The sequence below is a fragment of the Sminthopsis crassicaudata genome, chromosome 6, assembly GCF_048593235.1.
Source record: "Sminthopsis crassicaudata isolate SCR6 chromosome 6, ASM4859323v1, whole genome shotgun sequence".
Taxonomy (NCBI): domain Eukaryota; kingdom Metazoa; phylum Chordata; class Mammalia; order Dasyuromorphia; family Dasyuridae; genus Sminthopsis; species Sminthopsis crassicaudata.
In genome coordinates this window covers 163,288,239-163,312,119 of record NC_133622.1, presented here as the reverse complement: position 1 = coordinate 163,312,119, position 23,881 = coordinate 163,288,239, and the positions used below count along the sequence as shown (strand labels likewise).

Below are 23,881 nucleotides of genomic sequence, written 5' to 3'. Positions count from 1 at the left end.
ATCCACAAAAGGGGTATATGTGTATATGTATGTATAATATATATATATATATATATATATATATATATATATATATATATATATATATATATATATATATTTTGTTTTTACAAAAGTGATATATTACAAAAGAGGTCAGAAGTAGCCAGATGACTGGGAATCCTAATAAGCCTGGGATTTTCTTCAAGAGTTCTCCTGTTTTGGACGAACTAAATAATTGCCAGAGTGGATAGAAGATTGCCAAACCGTGGTGTTTACCACTCAAAAAAGTGGTAGATGTTTATTTTAGAAGGTTCTTTTGGTTGTTGAATGGGAAAATTAAAAAAAATGTGGGGATTCTCCAATCTTCATTCACCCACCTCCCTCACCTAGCACTCCACATCAAATATGACAACATGGTAAATTCTTTGATATTTTCTCATATTTCAGCCAGTCTCTGTGCCCTTATTAATCTTTAAGTCTTGGTTCTTCCCCTCACCCCTGTTTCTCTTAGTAATCTTTACTCTACTACTGTCTAAAGGAATTTAGGGAATTAAAGAGTCTTTTAGTGCTCTTGTAGCCCATGAATTATTGTCATTAAAAGTATTTGATCTCACTTCCTGCAACTCTTACTCTTTGTGGAAAATGTTCTTTAATGATTTAAACAAAGGTGATCAGATTTAATTCCCAGAGTTGAAAAGTTTGTTGTTTTTGTTTTTTCCTCTCTTTTCTTTTGAAGGCAATAGGGGTTAAGTGATTTGGCGAGGGTCAGCTATTAAGTGTCTGAAGCTGGATTTGAACTCAGGTCCTCCTAAGTCCAGGGCCACGTGCTCTATCCACTGAGCCATCTAACTTCTCCTTTTTATCTTTTTAAAATATGTAACAATCTATACATAAAAGCTACATATAGTCTCTAGGGAGGAAGATTTTTTTTATTTTAATAATAGATTTTATTTTCAAAAAATATATAGATAATTTATAACATTCGCCCTTGCAAAACCTTGTGTTTCAAATTTTTCTCCCTCCTTTCCCCCCCACCCCCTGCCTTAGATAGCAAGTAATCCAATATATGTTAAACATGTGCCATTCTTCTATACATAGTTCCACAATTATGCTGCATAAGAAAAATCAGATCAAAAAAGGGGGAAAATGAGAAAGAAAAAAAAGCAAGCAAGTTACAACAAAAAAGTGAAAATACTAGGTTGTAATCCACATTCAGTCTCCATAGTCTTCTTACTGAACGAAGATGACTCCCTCCATCACAACTCTATTGGAATTCTTCTGAATCATCTCATTGTTGAAAAGAGCCAAGTCCATCACAATTGATCATCTCACATCTTATTGTTGTTATGTACAATATTTTCTACTCACTTCACTTAGCATTAATTCATTATTTAGGACTTTCTGAAATCACCCTGCTGATCATTTCTTATAGAACAATAATATTACATTACTTGCATATATCATAACTTATCTATTCTCCAACTGATGGGCATCCACTCAGTTTCCCATTCCTTGCTACTGAAAAAGTTTTTGCACATGTGGGTCCTTTTCTTTCTTTTATGATCTTTTTGGGATACAGGCCCAGTAGAAACCATGCTGGATCAAAGGATATGCACAGTTTGATAGCCCTTTGGGCATAATTCCATATTGCTTTCCAGAATAGTTGGATCAATTCATAAATTTTCCCACATCCCCTCCAACATTTATCATCTTTTTCTGTCATCTTAGCCCATTTGAAAGGTGAATAGTAGTACCTCAGAGTTGTCTTAATTCACATTTTTTTTAATCAATGTGATTTGGAGCACTTTATATGACTAGAAATGGCATTGGTTTCTTCATCTAAAAACTGTTCACGTTCTTTGATTATTGATTGGAGAATGGAATGTATTCTTATAAATTTGAGTCAATCCTCTATGTATTTTAGAAATGAAGACTTTATCAGAACCCTTGGATATAAAATTTTTCTGGGAAAGAAAGTTGACTAGAAATTAAGCTTGAAAGAGAATAGGTCAATGGTTTGATTCATGGAACATTTTCCTCAAGAAGTGGGTTTTAAGTTGTCAAAATAAATGATAATGATGGGTTGTCTTTTTTTGGGGGGGGGTTTTGGTGAGAGACTTCTGGGCTTTGATGACATCTCATGTAATTTCCCTTGTAGAAATGGGGAAGAGTTGCATGTAAATGGATCTTAGTTAGTAAATGGGCCCTCTCAATCTACCCAAGAATAAAAGTAGAGGCTAGTTTGCAGCCTAGAGAGTATATTTCTGTAATATTTTTCTGAAATTTTGAAGTATTCTGGCCTTGAAAGAAAGCTTACATACAGAAGCCATCAAGTTTACCAGATATAACCCAAAGGCTTGTCCCATTCCATTGGCATCTTTAACTTTCTTTTTAATTTTTTTAAATTTATTTTATTTTTAACTTATGGAATAAAATAAGCATTTTCATAACAGTACATTTTAAAACATGATAGCTCATGAAATTGCAAAGCTATTATTCACAGTTTGTTATTCCTTTTAAATACAAAACAAAATTATCATGTAAATTCCTTTTTTTTCTTCTCCCCCTCCTATCCTAGAAATGGCTACCATTAGACACACATAAGGATTGTATATCTATGTATGTATATAAGTAAAATTAATCTATATATATTTCTATTTATCAATTCTTTCTTTGGATGCAGATAGCATCTTTCTTTGTATTACCTTTTTTAGTCAACTTGAGTATTTATAATATTCAAAATAGCTTATTCATTTGAAATTTATCTTTAAAAATTGCTGTTTCTATATATGACATTCTCTTGATGTTGCTCATTTCACTCTTCATTATTTTGTGCAAATTTTTTCATGTTTTTCTAAAATATTGAACTCATCATTTCTAATAGCACAGCAATATTCTATTACATTCATATACCACAATTATTGTCTCATTTTTAGTATCCTTGGGATTACTTCACAGGTGGGAAAGATAAATACTTTTTATAGCTAAATAAAATATAAGCCCATGTTCTTTAGAATCATAGAAAATACCCTTAGTAGGATTCCAATGATAGGCAGGGTGACAAGAATGAGATGGACTTTATATAGTTTCCATATAATCTTGATTTCTTTTGTAAGATTTTTAGAACATATGTTATTTTTTCTTTTTCCTTAATCATATTTGGAAACAATTCAAATTATTCCACATATCATCATTGGAATAATGACTTAGATTCATGGATCTAGCAAGGTCCTCTGGATAGCAATAAATTTCCAAGGTGGTATCACAAAAACATTACCAAAAGTAATGCTTGTTTGAATTTCTTTCCTTATTCTTGGAAAAGTCCTTTCATCAGTGAAGATCTGTGCAATCGTGAGCCTACAGTGACTTGTCAGCCTTTGTTTATTTGAAGTTGAGATTTTGTTAACATAGTTCAAAAAATGAGTCTTGGCAAAATTGACTGCCCCAAGCTACTGTTTGTGATTCATCTGAATGGAAACATGAAATTAATTAAGTACACAAGTAAAATCTCATATTGGGTAATATGAATAAAATGAATAAATGTCTGCGGATAAGGTAATGAGTCATTACTCTCCAAATGCGTACTAAATTCTTGCTGACATCAGTGAGTTTATCAGTAGTTCTAATGGCATTTTTTCTGCCTTAATCATCTTTCACTTCCAGTTCACACACTTGCTTTTTTTTTTTCCTTCTTTACTCCCTGTCTTAAATTGTTTGGTTAGGGCTTAAAATGTCCTAACTGCCAATGATTAGTGTAATTCCAATAAATCATCCATTGCACCACCTATATAGTGTAGCATTTAACACACTATATTTGGAGCCAGGAAGATTTAAGTTCACATCCTGCCCTGGGATACTTACTAGCCTGGGATCCTGGGAAAGTTACTTTATCTCTTTCAGCCTCAATTTTCTCATCTCAAAAATGGGGATGTAATAATAGTATATTCCTTTCAGTGTTATGAGGAGCAAATCAAATAATATATTGTGAGTACCTTTGTTAATTTTAAACTATTACATCTGTATTACCTATTTTTGTTAGCCACAGATGGACTTATTAAGAAAACTGTCTGGACACATTTGTTTCTAAAAGTGGATGAAATCTGGTTATTTAACTCAGGTATTCAGGCCTTGTTTAGGAAGTGTGTCCTTAACAAAAAATAAATGTTGCTTGGGCTTTGGGGGGCAAAAGAAGCTGAAGAACATTGACATCTCAAAAAGAACCCTTGCCTTGTCCAGTGAAATTTAAGAAGAGACAATAGAAATCATTATTCCCAACATTAATTAACAATATAAAATATTGACATGCTATTTATGTTCATAATATAAACCAAAGGCAGGCAATGAACTGGAGCTGAAAGAGTATCTGGCACAAAGTAAGAGGTCCTAGGTATAGCTCCTATTTCTGTTATTTATTTCCTGTGGGACCTAGGACAGATTACTTAGCCCCTCTGGGTCTTAGTTTCCTCATCTGTAAGATGAAAGCATCATTTGACTGGATCTCCACTCTAGGCCAATATACAGGTCAACTCGATAATCATACTTTTGGGTTTGTGCTCCCACTTATGGAGCTCCCACTGTCCTCCAGAATGTCTTAATTTAATTCATGTCTAGTTGTCTCTCCTTCTTTGTCTCTGTGTCTGTCTCTGTGCTTGTGTGTGTGTCTGTGTCTGTTTTTTTCCCTCTTTCTTTGTCTTTCTCTCTCTCTATTCTGTGTCTGTCTCTCTCTTCTCTCCTCTGTCTCTGTGTGTCTCTCTGTCTCTCTCTGTGTCTCTGTATCTCTTTCTGTCTCTCTGTCTCTCTCTCTCAAGTTCCCCTGAAGCTAATAAATCATGAAATATAGATGAAGCTTGTAGCACAAATAACATCAATAACAACAGTTCCTTCAGTTCATGGGATCTTACTCCAACAAAATTAGGAACACTTGAGTTGAAATCCTGTCTCAAATGCTCATTACACAAGTCTCTTAGCCTCTGTCTGCCTCAGTTTCCTCATAAGCAAAATAAGGATAATAACAGCATTTGCCTTCAGGGATTGCTGTGATGATAAGAGAAGATTATGTTATTAAAGTGCTTTTCAAATCATAAAGCACCGTATAAATGGTAATTTATTATAATTATGATTACTGACCACCACTACTACTACAACATAATCATCATCAAAATATCATTTGGACTCAAATAAGTGTAAAATTCCAAACATAAGCTAAGGAAGAATAAATGGAGAAAAGGCTTCAAGTTTGAATTCTAAGGGTACATTGAACCAATAGATGGGGGGTGATAGCAAGAAACATCTTTTTCTTTTCCAAGCAAGACACATTGTAAAATGATCAGAAACAAAGATATGGAGAAAGCTACAGGTTGATTATGTTAAGAGACTTACTGATTTTAGAAATCAAAGTCAAAAAGAAAGAACACATTTAAGGCAATTAGCATATACACCTTACCAGCCTAATGTACATTATCTGAATTATAAAATGGATCATAACAGATTTGGAAATCACCTTAACAAAGCTCCACAAAATATTTACAAAATACATCATCCTTAGGTTCCTAGAGAAAGATAAATACTTCAGTGCCAAAAAAAAGAAGAGGATTGATAGAAGTTCTTAAAGTACCAAACAATCCAATCAAAAAGTCACAGAAGCATATTTGAAATAAGCAGCCATCATTGCAATGAGCAATAGAAAAGGCTGGTAGCAGTTGCATATCATTATATCTGCCAAATGTTACTAAAAGTAAGTTATTTCAGAATGGAGTCAATGCAATTTTGACTGAGATTCAGGAATGGATTTAAAGGGTTCTCCTAGGTGACAATCACATGAACTTAATTTTTACAAGGTGATAATAGTTGAAGCATGAAGAACTAGCTAAGTTTTATAGAAATAAAATTGTTCATGGTGCCAATTTAGAATTAAATCATTGTCACCAGAAATTATAGAAGAGATGTCTTTAAGGAGCCTGGGAACAGTGATCACTGCAGATTATGCACAAAAATACTCCTCCTTCAGAGGAGCTAGCCCAGACCTTTGCATTTAAGGACTTATTCTGAGTCCTTCAGAGGAGCTAGACTGGACCATCGCAATTCTGGAAAGGTCAAACAGTAAATTCTACTAAAACCTGGCATTTGTTGCTGACCAAATTTGTCTATAGTAATATGTAGACATTACTGATATATGAAAACCTAAAATGATTTTAATAGCTGTTACCATCTCAAGTACTCATGATATTTAAGATAAATGGAGCAAAATATCTTCAAAATATAGATATTTTACAAAAGAAATCAAGATTATATGGAAACTATATAAAGTCCATCTCATTCTTGTCACCCTGCCTATCATTGGAATCCTACTAAGGGTATTTTCTATGATTCTAAAGAACATGGGCTTATATTTTATTTAGCTATAAAAAGTATTTATCTTTCCCACCTGTGAAGTAATCCCAAGGATACTAAAAATGAGACAATAATAGTAATTGGAGAGTCAGTGTGATATAGTAGGCTTAGAAGTCAGGAAGATTTGGCTTCTTGTTTTCCACCTTTGACACTTACTGGCTATATGTTCCCCCAAGCAAGACAATCACTTCGTGCTGTAGTGCTGTATTGTAGACAAAGTGCCATCCTGCATTGGTAGAGGGAACGTGAGATCCTCCAAAATTACAGGTCCAGTCCCAATTCCTGTACTAATAGCAATACAGAGGTTTGTTCCATGATTTTTCTCTTTTTTGTTGGTTATTTCCTTCAATTATGATCAAATTTTTGTGATCCTACTACGTATTTTCTTGGCAAGGACACTAGAGTGGTTTGCCATTTCCTTCTCCAGCTCATTTTACAGATGAGAAAACTGAGTCAAAGAGGATGAAGTGATTTGCTCAGTCAGCTCCTAAGTGCCCCTGTTGCTCCTAGGGCAAATTGAACTTCATTCCCTTCCTGGCTCTGTTCTTTACTTTCTGTACTTAAATACTATGTTCTTCTGCAGGCAATCTATCGCACCCTCCTTCATTTCTGTGTAAGTATGTGTATGTTGTCTTCCCTCATTAAAATATAAGCTCTTTGAGGGTAAGAGCTGTCTTCCTTTTTTTAAAAAAAAATATGTTAATGCTCACTGCCTGGTACACAGTATATCTTAATAAATACTTCTTTCCTTGAATGCCCCCCACACCAAGAAAAATTACTCAATGCCTATGGGTGTTTTCACATACTTTTGACACCCTTAAGTAACATACATTGGAAAACATAAATGCGTAGTCATTAAATCTGTGACTCAAATCCTAAACTTCAGTACCAGTTCATTCTCCCCTCCTTGCCTCTGCCTTTTTAACACTCTGTCATAGAAAATGCATGCCATAGCAAATCTTGATTGCCTGGTGAGAGTCACAAAGAATGAGATAGAAATGCCTTTCACTTTGCTAAGAGGAGATCAAGAGGCAGCCTGTCTCCTAATGTTGCAATCTTTCTAGCATAAGAGATGACCAATTTCCTATTACATGGAGCTACCTCCTTTCTGCCTTAGAAGGAACAATTGAAAGAATGCATGTATAAGGCTTAGCCCCAAAGTCTCAAGTTTTGAAGTTTTTGTCAATGCTCCTAGATGTTACTTAATCATATTTAAGTGAACCTTTGGAAAAACTATGCAAAAGGTTCCTCGTTGAGCCAGTGATTTTGACATGCAATATTGAAAGTGAATGTGGGTACCCTTAATAAAAGTCAAATAATTTTATATGCCTACATTTGTAACATTTTTATGAGAATGTCTGTGAAAATTGGAGGCATAGTTTCTTAACCTAAGAAGGCAAAAACTACTTTTAAAAATTCTCAAAAGATTAAAATTTAAAAGCAATATGCCAGTCACCCATCCATAATAATAATGACTCATATTTATAGGATATACTTTAATATTTATAAAGGGCTTTCTCTCCAGCAAATTTATCAGGTATTGCAAACATGATCCTCATTTCATAGAAGAAGAAATCAATACTTAGAGAGATTAAATGACTTTCCTATGGTCACATAATTGGTGTCAGAGATGAGAATTAAACTTGGACCTCCCATTCTCAGATTATTTTTTGAGGGAGAGTTCATATATTATTTAAGAATTGAGGCCCAAGAAATAAAATACCTCTGCTTTTCTGTTTTTCAGGTTACCCCAGGAAGTAATATAGGAGAACTGAAGATACGTATATAATCACCTCTATTTACTGATATTCCAACTCAAGCCATAAAAAAATAATTCTGGCCATAAAAAGTAAAAAAGGTACTATAGTGACAAGACAGATAAAAACACACATTTAGAAGAAGATAACAAAGTCAAAATTCCTGCATCCACACCCTTAAAGGAAGTTATGAAATGGTTTCAGACTATGAAAAAGCTCAAAAAAAAGATTTTTAAAATCAAGAGAGAGAGATAGAGGAAAACGTTAAAAGAGAAATGAAAGTGATGTAAGAAAATCATGAAAAAATAGTTAACAGCTTAATAAAGGAGACATAAAGAAATACTGAAAAATTTTTTTAAAAGAATAGAACAAATGGTAAAAGAAGCACAAAAATTCAAAGAGAATAATACCTTGAAAAATAGAATTAGCTAAGTGGAAAAAGATGCATAAAAATTCACTGAAGAGAAGAACTCAAAAAGTAGAATTAGTCACATGAAAAAGGAAGACAAAAGCTCACTAAAGAAAAAAAAATATTTAAAATTTAAAATTGGGCAAACAGAAGCTAATGACTTTTTGAGACATCAAGAAACAATCAACCAAAATCAAAAGAATGAAAAATAGAAGAAAATGTTAAATTTTATCTCATTGGAAAAGCAACCCATCTGTAAAATAGATCCAGGAATTACTTGAAAGTCATGATTAAAAAAAAAAAAAAACCTACACATTATCTTTCAAGAAATTATTGATATGATTCTGGAAAGATAACAGAGCAGGTTAGAAAATCCCAAACTCTCCATATTTCCTCCACAAACAACAATTGTACAGAACAGGGGTCCTCCCGAAACAACCAGAGAAGATCCAAAGAAAAACACAAGCACGGAGGTTCTGTGTGAAATGTAAAAATCTCCAGGATACTGAAATAGCAAGTAGTGAATCCTGGGACTGGCTTGGTTGGGAGGTCCCCTCAGCCTCACAGGAATTTTCATTTTTTGGGCAGTGTGAGGAATTGGGTGTCTGAGTAGGGGAAGATTTAGGAAATCTCTGAGGATAATAGCCCAACTCTGAGGCTGAGATGTAACTCTGGGCAGGAAGGAGCCAGGATATGCTTGGTGAGTTCAGAAACAGTGGGACAGAGATCTACTGGTTATATGCAAATATATAGGAGGTGAAGTTCTATGTTTTGGTTCCAACATGGAGGAGAGAACTGAAACAGAACCTGAGGCCAGAGGAGCCATCTCTGACACTCTAGGACTAGAGATGATTATAATAACCAGCTTATCTATCTATCTATCTGTCTGTCTACACACACACACACACACACACACACACACACACACACTCATACACACACACACACACACACACACACACACACAGACTTCAAAAGTTAAATGAGAGGGATTGAGGGGAAAACAAATTTAAAAAATAACAATCCAAGAAAAACATGGAAATTATGAAAAGAAAGTCAACCAACTGGAAAAAGAGAAAAAAATTCCCAAGAAAGTAGGATTTGTGATTTGGAAAAAGAAAATAACTCACTAAAAAAAATTAGTGAAATGGAAAAAAAATCAACAGAGCAAAATAATTCATTTAAAAACCCAATTGGGCATATACAAAAAGAACTAAAAATGTGAATGAAGAAAATAACTCATTAAAAATCAGGACTGGAACAAATAGAAATGAATGATTCATTGAGAAACCAAGAATCAGTCAAACAAAACAAAAAAAAAAAAAAAAATGAAAAGCTGGAGAATAACATCAAATATTTACTGGGAAAATCTATAGACCTGGAAAATAGATCTAGGAGAGATAATCTGAGGATCATTGGACTTCCCAAAAATTATGATAAAAAAAAGAGCCTAGATTCTATTTTACAGGAAATAATTAAAGAGAACTGTCCAGAGATAATAGAAATAGAAGGGAAAATAGGCATTGAAAGAATTCATCGAACACCCTCTGAAAAAGACCCTAAAAAAAAGAACTCCACGGAACATTGTGGCTAAGCTGCAGAACTACCAAACTAAGGAAAAAACATTGCAAGCAGCGAGGGAAAAAACAATTCAAATATCAAGGTGCCACAATAAGGGTCATGCAAGATCTGGCTGGAGGGGCCTGGCTTGAAGGGCCTGGAACCTGATATTACAAAAGGCAAAGGATTGCAACCAAGAATAAACTACCCAGCTAAGTTTAGCATTTTCTTCCATGGAAGAAGATGGTCATTTAATGAAACAGAGGAATTCCATTTGTTTCTAAGAAAAAAACCAGACAAACAAAAAAATTGATCTACAGCCACAAGAATGAAGAGAAGCAGAAAAAGGTAAAAAGAACTCTTGAGAACTGTATCTCTGTTGTGGATATACAGAAAGTCCATATGGATAATTTGATTTTACTGATATAACATAAAAAGGGAAGTAGTACAGGGAAGGGGACAGTATCAGATAAAGGGAGAGGAAAGATAAAAAGAGGCAAAACACATACCAAGAAGAGGCATAGAAAATCTACCACATCTGGGGGAATTTAGAGAAGGAGAGAAACATTGTGTGAATTTTACTCTCATTAGAGTAGGCTCAAAGAGTAAATAATTGACATATTTGTTTTTCAGAGAATTCTCTCTCATCTTATTATAATGGGGGAGAGGAAAAGGGAAAAGGAAAAGGGGAATAATGGAAGGGTACAAGAAAGGGGAAGGGACTTAAAAGGAGAGGGGAGGGATACTAAAAAGGGAGGGCTGCACATCACAAGTGGAGTCCATAAATTAAATACTGAGGAAGGGGTTCAGGGGGACAAGGGAAAAAAGCATAATCAGAGGATAATATGATGGCAGGAAATACAAAATTAGTCATTTTAACTGTAAATGTGAATGGGATAAACTCTCCCATTAAACGGAGGCAGATAGCAGGCTCAAAAGTCAGAACCCTACAATATGTTGTTTACAGGAAACACACTTAAAGCAGGGAGATACATACAGAGTGTAAAGGTAAAAGGCTGGAGCAGAATCTATTATGCTTCAGGTGAAGCCAAAAAAGCAGGGGTAGCCATCCTTATCTCATATCAAGCAAAGGCAAAAATTTATATAATTAAAAGAGATAAAGAAGGAAACTATATCCTGCTAAAAGGTAGCATAGACAATGAAGCCATATCAATACTAAACATATCTGCACCAAGTGGTATAGCATCTAACTTCCTAAAGGAAAAGAGAGTTGCAAGAAGAAATAGATAGCAAAACTATAATAGTGGGAGATCTCAACCTTGCACTCTCAGAATTAGATAAATCAAACCACAAAACAAATAAGAAAGAAATTAAAGAGGTAAATAGAGCATTAGAAAAATTAGGTAGATCTTTGGAGAAAACTGAATGGTGATAGAAAGGAATATACTTTCTTCTCAGCAGTTCATGGAACCTATACAAAAATTGACCATATATTGGGACATAAAGATCTCAAAATTAAATGCAGGAAGGGAGAAATAGTAAATGCCTTCTTCTCAGATCACAATGCAATAAAAACTACATTCAATAAGAAGTTATGGGTAAATAGACCAAAAAGTAATTGGAAACTACAGCAAATTCTAGGCACAATAATTTCACCAAAGATAATGACAACGATGAGACATCATACCAAAATTTGTGGGATGCAGCTAAAGTGGTAATAAGGGGAAATTCTATACCTTTAGAGGCTTATTTGAATAAAATAGAGAAAGAGATTAATGAATTGGGCCTGCAACTTAAAAAGCTAGAAAAAGACCAAATTAGAAACCCCAAACCAAAAACTAAACTTGAAATTCTAAAATTAAAAGAAGCCAATAATATTGAAAGTAAAAAAAAACTATTGAATTAATAAATAAAATCAAGAGTTGGTTTTATGAAAAAGCCAATAAAATAGATAAACCTTTGGTAAATCTGATCAGAAAAAGGAAAGAGGAAAATCAAATTGTTAGTCTTAAAAATGAAAAGGGGGAACTTTCCACCAATGAAGAGGAAATTAGAGAAATAATAAGGAGTTACTTTGCCCAACTTTATGCCAATAAATTTGATAACTTAAGTGAAATGGATGACTACCTCCAAAAATATAGACTTCCTAGGTTAACAGAGGAGGAGGTAAACTTAAATAGTCCCATTTCAGAAAAAGAAATAGAACAAGCTATTAATCAGCTCCCCAGGAAAAAATCCCCAGGAGCAGATGGATTTACATGTGAATTCTACCAAACATTTAAAGAACAATTAGCCCCAATGTTATATAAACTACTTGAAAAAATAGGGGATGAAGGAGTCCTACCAAACTCCTTTAATGACACAGACATGGTACTGATACCTGAACCAGGCAGATTGAAAACGAAGAAAGAAAACTATAGACCAATCTCCTTAATGAATATTGATGCTAAAATCTTAAATAAGATATTAGCAAAAAGGCTTCAGAAAATCATCCCCAGAATAATACACTATGATCAAGTAGGATTTATACCAGGAATGAAGGGCTGGTTTAATACTAGGAAAACTATTAGTATAATTGACCATATTAATAATCAAATTAATAAAAACCATATGATCATCTCAATAGATGCAAAAAAGCATTTGATAAAATACAACATCCATTCCTACTAAAAATGCTTGAGAGTATAGGAATAAATGGATTATTCCTTAAAATAGTTAGGAGCATATATTTAAGACAGTCAGTAAGCATAATATACAATGGAGATAAACTGGAACCTTTCCCAGTAAGATCAGGAGTGAAACAAGGTTGCCCACTATTCAATATTGTATTAGAAATGCTACCCTCGGCAATAAGACTCAAGAAAGAGATTAAAGGAGTAACAGTAGGTAATGAGGAAATCAAACTGTTACTCTTTGCAGATGATATGATGATAACCCCAGAGATTCTAATAAAAAGTTATTAGAAATAATTCACAACTTTAGCAAATTTTCTGGATACAAAATAAATCCACATAAATCCTCAGCATTTTTATACATCACCAACAAAATGTAACAGCAAGAGATACAAAGAGAAATTCCATTCAAAACAAATGTCGAGAGTATAAAATATTTGGAATCCATCTACCAAAGAAAAGACAGGAATTATATGAGAAAAATTACAAAACACTTGCCACAAAAATAAAGTCAGATTTAAATAATTGGAAAGACATCCAGTGCTCGTGGATAGGCTGAGTGAATATAATAAAGATGACAATACTCCCCAAACTAATCTATTTATTTAGTGCTATACCAATCAGACTACCAAAAAACTATTTCAGTGACCTAGAAAAAATAACAACAAAGTTCATATAAAAGAATAAAAGGTCGAGAATTTCAAGGGAATTAATGAAAAAAAAGTCAGATGAAGGTGGTCTAGCTGTACCTGATCTAAAGCTATATTATAAAGCAGCAGTCACCAAAACCATTTGGTATTGACTAAGAAATAGACTAGTCAATCACTGGAACAGATTAGGTACATAGGACAAAATAGGATACAACTATACCCAAAGATTTGACAAACCCAAAGATACCAACATTTGGGATAAGAATTCATTATTTGAAAAAAACTGTTGGGAAAACTAGAAATTTGTATGGCAGAAATTAGATATGGATCCACACTTAACACCATATACCAAGATAAGATCAAAATGGGTCCATGATTTAGGCATAAAGAATGAGATCATAAATAGATTAGAGGAACAGAGGATAATCTACCTCTCAGAGCTGTGGAGGAGGAAGGAATTTATGACCAAAGGAGAACTAGAGATCATTATTGATCACAAAATAGAAGATTTTGATTACATCAAATTAAAAAGCTTTTGTACAAACAAAACTAATGCAAACAAGATTAGAAGGGAAGTAACAAATTGGGAAAATATTTTTACAGTTAAAAGTTCTGATAAAGGCCTCATTTCCAAAATATATAGAGAACTGACCCTAATTTATAAGAAATCAAACCATTCTCCAAATGATAAATGGTCAAAGGATATGAACAGACAATTTTCAGATGATTAAATTGAAACTATATCCACTCATATGAAAGAGTGTTCCAAATCTCTACTGATCAGAGAAATGCAAATTAAGACAACTCTGAGATACCACTACTCACCTGTCAGATTGGCTAAGATGACAGGAACAAATAATGATGAATGTTGGAGGGGATGTGGGAAAACTAGGACACTAATGCATTGTTGGTGGAGTTGTGAAAGAATCCGGCCATTCTGGAGAGCAATTTGGAACTATGCCCAAAAAGTTATCCAACTGTGCATCTAGCAGTGCTACTACTGGGCTTATATCCCAAAGAAATACTAAAGATGAGAAAGGGACCTGTATGTGCCAAAATGTTTGTGGCAGCTCTTTTTGTAGTGGCTAGAAACTGGAAAATGAATGGATGTTCATCAATTGGAGAATGGTTGGGTAAATTATGGCATATGAATGTTATGGAATATTATTGCTCTGTAAGAAATGACCAGCAGGAGGAATACAGAGAGGCTTGGAGAGACTTACATGAACTGATACTGAATGAAATGAGCAGAACCAGAAGATCACTATACGCTTCAACAACAATACTGTATGAAGATATATTCTGATGGAAGTGGATATCTTCAACATAAAGAAGATCCAACAACTCACTTCCAGTTGATCAATGATGGACAGAAACAGCTACACTCAGAGGAGGAACACTGGGAAGTGAATGTAAACTGTTAGCACTACTGTCTTTCTACCAGGTTACTTATACCTTCGGAATCCAATTGTTAAAGTGCAACAAGAAAATTGGATTTACACACATATATTGTATCTAGGTTATACTGTAACACATTTAATATGTACAGGATTGCCTGTCATCTAGAGGAGGGAGTAGAGGAAGGGGAAAATTTGGAAAAAATGACTATAAGGGATAATGCTATAAAAAAAATTACTCATACATATGCACTGTCAAAAAATTATAAAATTAATTTTAAAAATGAATTAGATGTGGAAAAGAGAGCTGGTAGTTCTGGAATCTTACTATCACTGGGAATGGATTAAATAGAGAATACTCACACATATACAAACATAGACATATTTGAAAGGCTATCAAAGTCTGAATTCAGATAGAAATGAAAAGCCAAGAGGTAAGGGGTGAAGGAGAGGATAAGGGAAGACTCTTTGGAGGGGGATAAGTTAAGTAATAGGAGGGTAACATCACAAGTAATAAATCAGGATACTCTGGAGGAACACAACAAACAAAAAATAAAGATTAGGAGTTAATTTTATTATGTTAAAAAATAGGGGTCATCATGATCTCAGACAAAGTTAAAGCTAAAATGGATTTAATAAAAAGAGAAAAATAGGGAAACTATACTATATGTCAGCTATATTAATCAATATAGTTTGAAACTCTTTAAAATAACTAGACAGTATAAGGTTGGAATATTGCTGTGGAATAGAAATGATGAAAAAAATATGAAAATACTTGAACTTAGGATGAAAGATTCTTTCTACTTTCAGAGAGAGGACAAGAATGCATAGAACAGTCTTACATAGATACATATAAATAAATATGTATATGTATATATATATATATACACATATATATGTATGTATGTGTGTGTAATTATAGATAGCATATGTATGTGCATATGCATGTATTATATATTCTCATGTGTGTGAGAATATGGGTTACCTATTTAACCCATTCTCAGTAAGGGTAGAATTCTGGAATATAACACAAATATCTTATGATTAATTGTAGTCTTCTTGGGCAAGGGCAGGAGGTGAGACCGAGGGTGGGGGGGGAGGAAGGAGGGGAAAAGAATAAAATAAAAACAGCACAGCAGATAACAAAAGAAAATCTACAAGGAAGCAAAGAAAAGATGGACATATCTGAATATAATGTATAGTAATTATTTTATAGGCTTTCTTGAAATGGAAATTTATTGCTTTAGATTTTATGTCTTCTCATGTTCTACTGTACATATGGCAACTTTTCTCTAGCTTTTCTTTAAGTTTAAAATAAATAAATATCTTAAAAAGAAACAAAATTATCAAGGAAAACCGCTCTGATATTCTAGATCCAGAGAATAAAATAGAAATTGAAAGAATATGATTACATTATGAAAGAGAACCCAAAATGAAAACTCCCAGGAATATTATAGCCAAATTCCAGATCTCCCAGATCAAGAAAAAATACTGCAAGCAGTCAAAAAAAGAAACCATTCAAATATCATGGAGCCACAGTCAGTATAATACAAGATTTAGCAGCTTCTACATAGAAAGATTGGAGGGTTTGAAATATGAAATTCTAGAAGACAAAAAGACTAGAACTAGGATATAGACAAAACTGAGTATAATCCTTGGAGGAGAGGGGTGGAATGCACCCCATTGAAATAGAGAATTTTCAATCATTCTTGATGAAAAAACTAGAGCTGAATAGAAAAATTGACTCCCAGATATAAGATGCAAAAGAAGCATAAAAAGATAAACAGGAAAGAGAAATCATGATTCAATAAGTTTAAATTGTTTTAATTCCTAGATGGGAAATATTTATAATTGCTAAGATCTTTCTCATTATTAGGGCAGACAGCAGGAGTATACATAAAAAGAAATAAAAAATATAAGTGGGATATATGATGGTATGATTATATAAAAATAAAATGAAATTAAGAGATGAAAAAGAAAAGTGCAGTGGAAGAAGGGAAAGGGAGAGGTAGAATGAGATATAAATTATCTGGCATAAAAGAAGCTGAAAGATATTATATTAGAGGAGCAAATGGGGAAAAGTGATGAGAGGGTAGATAACATGAATCTTAATCTCAACAGAAATGGGTCTAAGAGGGTATAATATTCACACTAAGTTGTGAGAGGATATTTATCTTACTATACAGAAATATATAGTTGGCAATCATTACAGTGAAAAAAATATATATTGAGTTTCTCTGATAGACTTCTTAAACATATAGAAAACTAAATCTATAAAATAATAATAATCTATATCTAAATTTATAAAATAAGAGCCATTCTTGTCAAAAGACATCAATAGGCAGTTTTCAGACAAAGTTATCCATTTTCTATAGTCATATAAAAATGTTCTAAATCACTGAGAGTAATGCAAATTAAAACAATTCTGAGTCACTACCTTACACCTGTCAGATTAGCTGTTATGACAAAAAGGGAAATGACAAATGTTGGAGGGGATGTGGAAAAATTCAAATGCTAATGTACTATTGGTGAAGTAGTATACTGATTCAACCATTCGGAAGAGTAATTTGGAATTATGCCCAAAGGACTATAAAACCATACTTGACCTTTGACCAAGCCATATCACTGCTAGGTCTATATAGCAAAGAGATAACTAAAACAAAAAGGGAAAGGATCTGTGTGTACAAAAATATTTAGAGCAGCTCTTTCAATGGTGGCAAAAAATTGGAAATTAAAGTGAATGACCAAACAAGTTATTGTATATGTATAAGGTTGTGATGATTGTGATATGTGCTTTAGGAATGATGAGCATAATTCTCTTTTTTCATGTTAAACACAGTAGGAATATGTGTTAAATCCAATATATGCATACATATTTATACAATTAGCATGCCGCACAAGAAAAATCCAATCAAATGAGTTTTTTAAAAAAGGAGAAGCAAAATAAAATGTAAGCAAACATCAACAAAATAAGTGAAAATGCTATGTTGTGAATCACACTCAGTTCCCACGGTCCTCTCTCTGGGTGTAGATGGCTCGTTCCATGACTGAACAATTGGTTTGAATCATCTCATTGCTGAAGAGAGCCACGTTCATCAGAATTAATCATCATATAATCTTCTTGTTGCCAAGTATAATGATCTCCTGGGTCTGTTCACTTCACTCAGCACCAGTTCCTGAAAGTCTCTCCAGGCCTTTCTGAAATCATCCTGTTGATCATTTCTTATAGAATAATAATATTCCATAACATTTATATACCACAACTTATTCAGTCATTCTTTCTAGCCACTACAAGAAGAGTTGCCACAAACATTTTTGCACATTTTCCCTCCTTTAAGATCTCTTTAGGATATAAGCCCAGTAGAAACACTGCTGGATCAAAGGATCAAAGTTTGATAATTTTTTTAAGCATAGTTCCAAATCCTTCTCCAGAATGGTTATATATCCATTCACAACTCCAACAATGTATCATTGTCCCAGTTTTCCCACATCCCCTCCAACATTCATCATTATCTTTTCCTGTCATCTTAGCCAATGTGAGAGGTGTGTAGTGGTATCTCAGAGTTGTCTTAATTTGTATTTCTCTGATCAATAATGATTTGGAGCACCTTTTCATATGACTAAAAATAGTTTTAATTTCTTCTTCTGAAAATTGTCTGTTCATATCCTTTGACCATTTATCAATTGGAAAATGGCTTGAATTCTTCTAAATTTGATTCAACTCTCTATATATTTTAGAAATGAGGCCTTTATCAGAATGTTTGAATGTAAAAATGTACTCCCAGTTTATTGCTTCCCTTCTAATATTGTCTGCATTAGTTTTATTTGTAGAAAACCTTTTTAACTTAATATAATCAAAATTATCTACTTTGTCTTCAATAATGAGCTCCAGTTCTTGTTTGGAGACAAATTCCTTTCTCCTCCACAGATGTGAGAGGTAAACTATCCTATGTTCTTTTATTTTGTTTATAATATCATTCTTTATGTCTAGATCATGAACTCATTTTGACCTGATCTTGGTATACAGTGTTAAGGTGTGGGTCTTTGCCTACTTTCTGTCATACTAGTTTCCAATTTTCCCAGTAGTTTTTGTCAAATAGTGAATTCTTATCCCAAAAGCAATGAGCATAATTGTCTCAGAAAAACCTGGAAAGACATGAACTGATGCAAAGTGAGATGAGCAGAACCAGGAGAACATTGAACACAGTAACAGAAAAAAAAAATATATATATATATATATATGTATGTATGTATATGTGTGTGTGTGTATATATATATGTATGTATGTATGTATGTATGTATAATGATCTGCTATGAATAACTTAGCTTTTCTAGCCAATACAACTATACAAGACAATTCTATAAGACTTATGAAAAAAAGCTGCTGTACATGTCCAAACATGTGATAAAGCCAGAATGCAAATCAAGGATAATTTTCCTTTTTTTTTTTTCATGGAGTTTTGCGTTTTCTTTCACAGCATCACTTACATGGAAATGTATTTTGCATGACTACACATGTAAAACCTATGTCAAATTGCTTTCTCAATGAGAAGAGAGAGGAGGAGAAAGAATAATTAGAATAATTCAAAATTAGAAGTAAAAAATGTTAAAATTATTTTTATATGTAATTGGGAAAAATTTTTATTTTTATTTTTTAAATTTTTTTATTAAAACATTTTTGACAGTACATATGCACAGGTAATTTTTTTTAAAATTAAAGAGGAAAAAATTCCCACAAATAATATCCTATTTCTCAGCTATGATCTCACAGGGACTGGATAGCAATAAAGAAGAGTAAATTCCAGGAAAGGTTTCATATTCAAATAACTATCACTTTCATTAAAGAACTTTCATTGGCCCTATGACTCAAGGTGGCAAACTGACTAACAGGTTGTAAGATTCTGGGGCAGGAAGGTTGAGTAGAAGATAATGTTTGTTACTACCCAGTAATTAAATGAAAGGTGAAAGTAACAATGGGTCATTCACTGCATGTCATAAAAAAGGGAAATGAAGGATCAGAAAGAGTCAATGTCTGTCTGTTTCTCTTTCCCACCACCCATATCTCTTTCTCTTGATTTAGGGGAACAATCTTTTTTATGTGACAAATATTAGTATATAAAGAAAGAAATATTGTTAATGGATGTTCTTCTTCCCTTCATCAATTCAAGCTTTCTTATATCTCAAATTGAAAATCCAACATGAATCATATTAGCTCAGAATTCAATGAGATTTTAAAGGTTATCTCATCCAGCTCATAGGACAGAATAAATACATTATATGTGGATAGTCATAATGTCAACATTCTATCTCCACAGGATTCTGAAGAAATTTTAATGGATTTATTGTCGTAACAATGTGGGAAAGCCCTCCACAAACATAGATTACAAGCCAACCATGTTTTTCTCTATTTTTGTTTCTGTTTTTTTTTTCATTTAATGTAGGTAAAAAGGGGAGTTTCCTTTCTCCCTTCAGATTATAGTTACACAGGATGAGATTCTGATGTATAATCAACATGTGTATCTGCTCTATGATCCATTATTATGAGTTGCAATGCTCTTTCATTGCATCAAGAAGGAAGTAATGGCTGGGCAAACAAGCTTAGCCATACCTCTGGGGACTTTAAACCACTCTATTAATTTTAACCATTTTAATTTTTAAAAAATTGAAGATTTAAGTTTCAGGAATACTTTGTGGGGTGTAACCATTCAGTAGAAGTATGGAAGAGACTTTTTCACCATCCCTCCACCCACAAACCATTGTAATTAGGTTCACTAGACCAATAGGAGACGTGTCCCACTGGGATTAGACATTTATACAGACAATTACTCGAGAAAGAAAGCAGCTCCAAGTTAGTTATGGGATGAAGAAAATAAAAGCTCGTAGAAGTTCAGATGGTTGATCCTTCCTCCAAGCAGAGAGCTACATGCAACAGGACAATTTGCATGAAGATTCCTCAAAGAAAGAAATATTTCTAATACCAACAGTTAGTTGTAAGTTAATTTTCCCATACCTGAATCCTATAGGTACTTCACTACCATGATAATTTAAGTTTAAGCCCATTCCTTCCATGATTTCTGTCTTTACCAAAGGGAACGTTGAGCCAGCTTTTCTTATTTGGCAGCTAAATATCACAGTGGATAGAACACCAGTTCTGAAGTTGGGAAGACTTAAGATAAGTGGTACTAAAAATAATGGAAATTATGGCGAGGATACAGAATATACATACAAGGAGTAGTGGACAGAAAGGGGGTTTGGAACAGCCATGATGGAGAATGTGACAAAGATAATAATAATAATAATTATTATTATTATTATTATATTATCAATATGGGCTACCATCTAACATAGCATGCACAAATCCTAGACCCTGCCATCAATCAAAAAGGTTCTACTTTCAAAATACTGAACCCTGACAGTCACCTTCTTTGACCATATTTTTTGCTTTTACTTCCTCTTAATCACACAATGCTGATCAAGTTTCTATCCTCTCTGCAAGAGAGAAGAGAAAAAAGGGAATAAGAATTTATTAAGGTCCTATTATATGTCAGGCTCATATTAAGCACTTTGTAAATATTATCTAATTTAACTCATTTATTTGAGAGGGTAGAAGTAAGGGAAAGAAAAAACTACTTACTAGGTGGCAGCTAGATAACACAGTGGATAAGAGAGCTGGATGTGGAGTCAGGAATTCAAATTCAACTTCAGGCACTTGATAGTATTGCTTCAGTTTTTTTTCATCTGTAAAATAAGGATAATAATAGGACCTGCCTTCCAGGGTTGTAGTGAGGATCAAATGAGATAATAAAATGTTAGTAGATGCATAGTAGGAATATTGTAAGTGTTATATAAATGTTAGCTAATAGCAATGGTGGTGGTGATGGTGGTAATAGTAGTACTAGTACTAGTAGTAGTAGTAATAGTAATTAGTAGTAGGAGCAATAGTACTAGTAGTAGTAGTACTTAGTTGTAGTAGTAGTAGTTGTAAGTAGAAACTAGTAGTAGTTTAAGTAGTAGTAGTAGTAATAGTAGGAGTAGGAGTAGGAGTAATAGTAGGTAGTAGTAGTAGTATGTCAAGTTCTGATCATCTCTCAGTTGTAATCCTTCTCTGGGAGGAGGTTTCTTTTCTCTGTGAATCTTTTTCTCTGTCCTCTTCACTTGCGAATCCATGGCCGTCTTCTCCTGGATCCAATCCAGAACTGACTTTCCAGACTCTAACTTCTTCTTTTATCCTCCCAGAGAATGGGCATGGAATAACTCAGGGGCTTGTGGGAGAAATACTTCAATCAATGAACTTTCTCCACATAAGCTCCTCCCCAGAAGTTCAAAGGGTAAAACTTCCCTTAAAGGCCAGAACTAGAGAATTGTTAAGTACTGATTTAGCACTTAGTAAGAACCTAATATCTCATTATCTCATTAGCACTTAGTAAGAACCTAACATCTCCCCATTTCTTTTGATTTAGAACATAGGGTGGTCATGACCTTGAAACATAAATCCATCAATATGGGAGTTATTACACATAATTACATAGATTACATAAACACATAGTAACATAGTAACATAGTACATGCTAGAAGTATGTAACAAATAACATGATCAAATAATCATAAATTGAGAATTTATAAATGTCCATAAGTCCATTGTCCATTAGTCTCATCTTGTGTTAGGAAATCCAATGATTCCTGCTGCTTTTAAAGTTCTTTAATAGTCTTATTAGCCATGCTCTTTCAGTGTCACATGTTTCTTAGATTTTCTCCTTTGTTTTGAGGTCTTACTCTTTTTCTGTCTCTCTCTGATGGACAAGGCGAATAAGACTCATTGGCATCCATCTGATTCCTTCTCCTTCTGAAGAATTACAAGCAACCCTCTCCCCCAGGTAGTTAACCTATCTGGTCCCTTCCATTCACCACTTTCTGGATCTCTCCACATCACCTGGCAATTATCTAAGGACAGTGGAGCTGCCTGCATTGGACACTGCCCTTCTGGTAGGTTATAAAACCTGTCTGCCAGAGCCAGTGCATCTTTGTCAAAAATTAGAAAATTAATGATATAGAGAACTAAATTTAGAAGTTCTCTAAGGTTACCTGTGGCTCCCCTTTTCTTTTGTTTTTGGAGGAGTGTCTTAATGTCTCTGTTTCTTCTCTCTAGTATTGCCTGACCTTGTGGATTAAAAGGTATTCCAGTGGTGTGTAAAATCTTATACTGTGCACAAAAGTGTGCAAAATGTTTAGAAGAATATGCAGGTCCATTATCTGTTTTTATTTCTTGTGGCACACCCATAATTTGCAAATGCTTGGATAAGGAATTCAGTGACCACTTGGGCTGTCTCTTTTGATGTTGGCACTGCAAAAGTGAATCCTGAAAAGGTATCTTCTACCACGTGGATAAAAGACAGATGACCAAAAGATTTATAGTGGATCATATCCATTTGCCAGATTTCATTGGGTCTCAAACCACAAGGATTCTTCCCTGGAGGGAGTGTAGGAGTGTGAAAGGAAGGCAAGCTGTACAGCTTTTTACTATGCTCCTAGCTTCCTCTTGTTATTCCAAATTGTAAACGTAAAGCTCGAGCAGCCTGATGATATTTAGAATGAGATTCTTATGCTTCCTGAAATAAAGGAGTACTGGCTAACATAGTTAAAAGGCTATCTGCATTTGAATTTCCATCAAAAATAGGACCTGGAAGTCCACTATGTGAGTGGGCATGCAAGATATAAATCTTGCCTGGATGCTTTCTCACTTGCTCTTGAAGTTCCTTAAAGAGCTGATAAATATTAGAGGCTGCAAATTTTATTTGGGCTATGGCAATTCTTTGTACCACACCTACTGAATAGGCTGAATCAGTAATTATATTTACATCTCCTGGGTAATAAGAGCTAGCATGATAGCAAATAATTCATTCTGTTGAGTGGGCTGAAAAGGAGTCCTGACTACTCTATGGTTAAATCATGAGAGTATACAGCACAAATATTTTCTTTGGAGGCATCTGTAAAGATTGTTGGTCCTTTAAGAGGAACCTTAGAAACCTTTTCTTCAAAAATCCATCACCAATTATGTAGTAGCTGGGTTATCTTTAATGGAGACCCATGTGCAAAATTTGGAGCT

General features: G+C 33.8%; 1 long non-coding RNA gene across 1 annotated transcript in view; it reads right to left on the bottom strand.

Moving 5' to 3' along the window:
* The window catches only part of LOC141545772 (uncharacterized), a 121,388-nt gene that overhangs the window by 55,926 nt on the left and 41,581 nt on the right, over nt 1–23,881 (bottom strand). Inside the window, exon 4 of the long non-coding RNA XR_012483134.1 lies at nt 21,413–21,516. This is a non-coding gene — a long non-coding RNA (uncharacterized LOC141545772). The remainder of the gene's footprint in view (nt 1–21,412; nt 21,517–23,881) is intronic.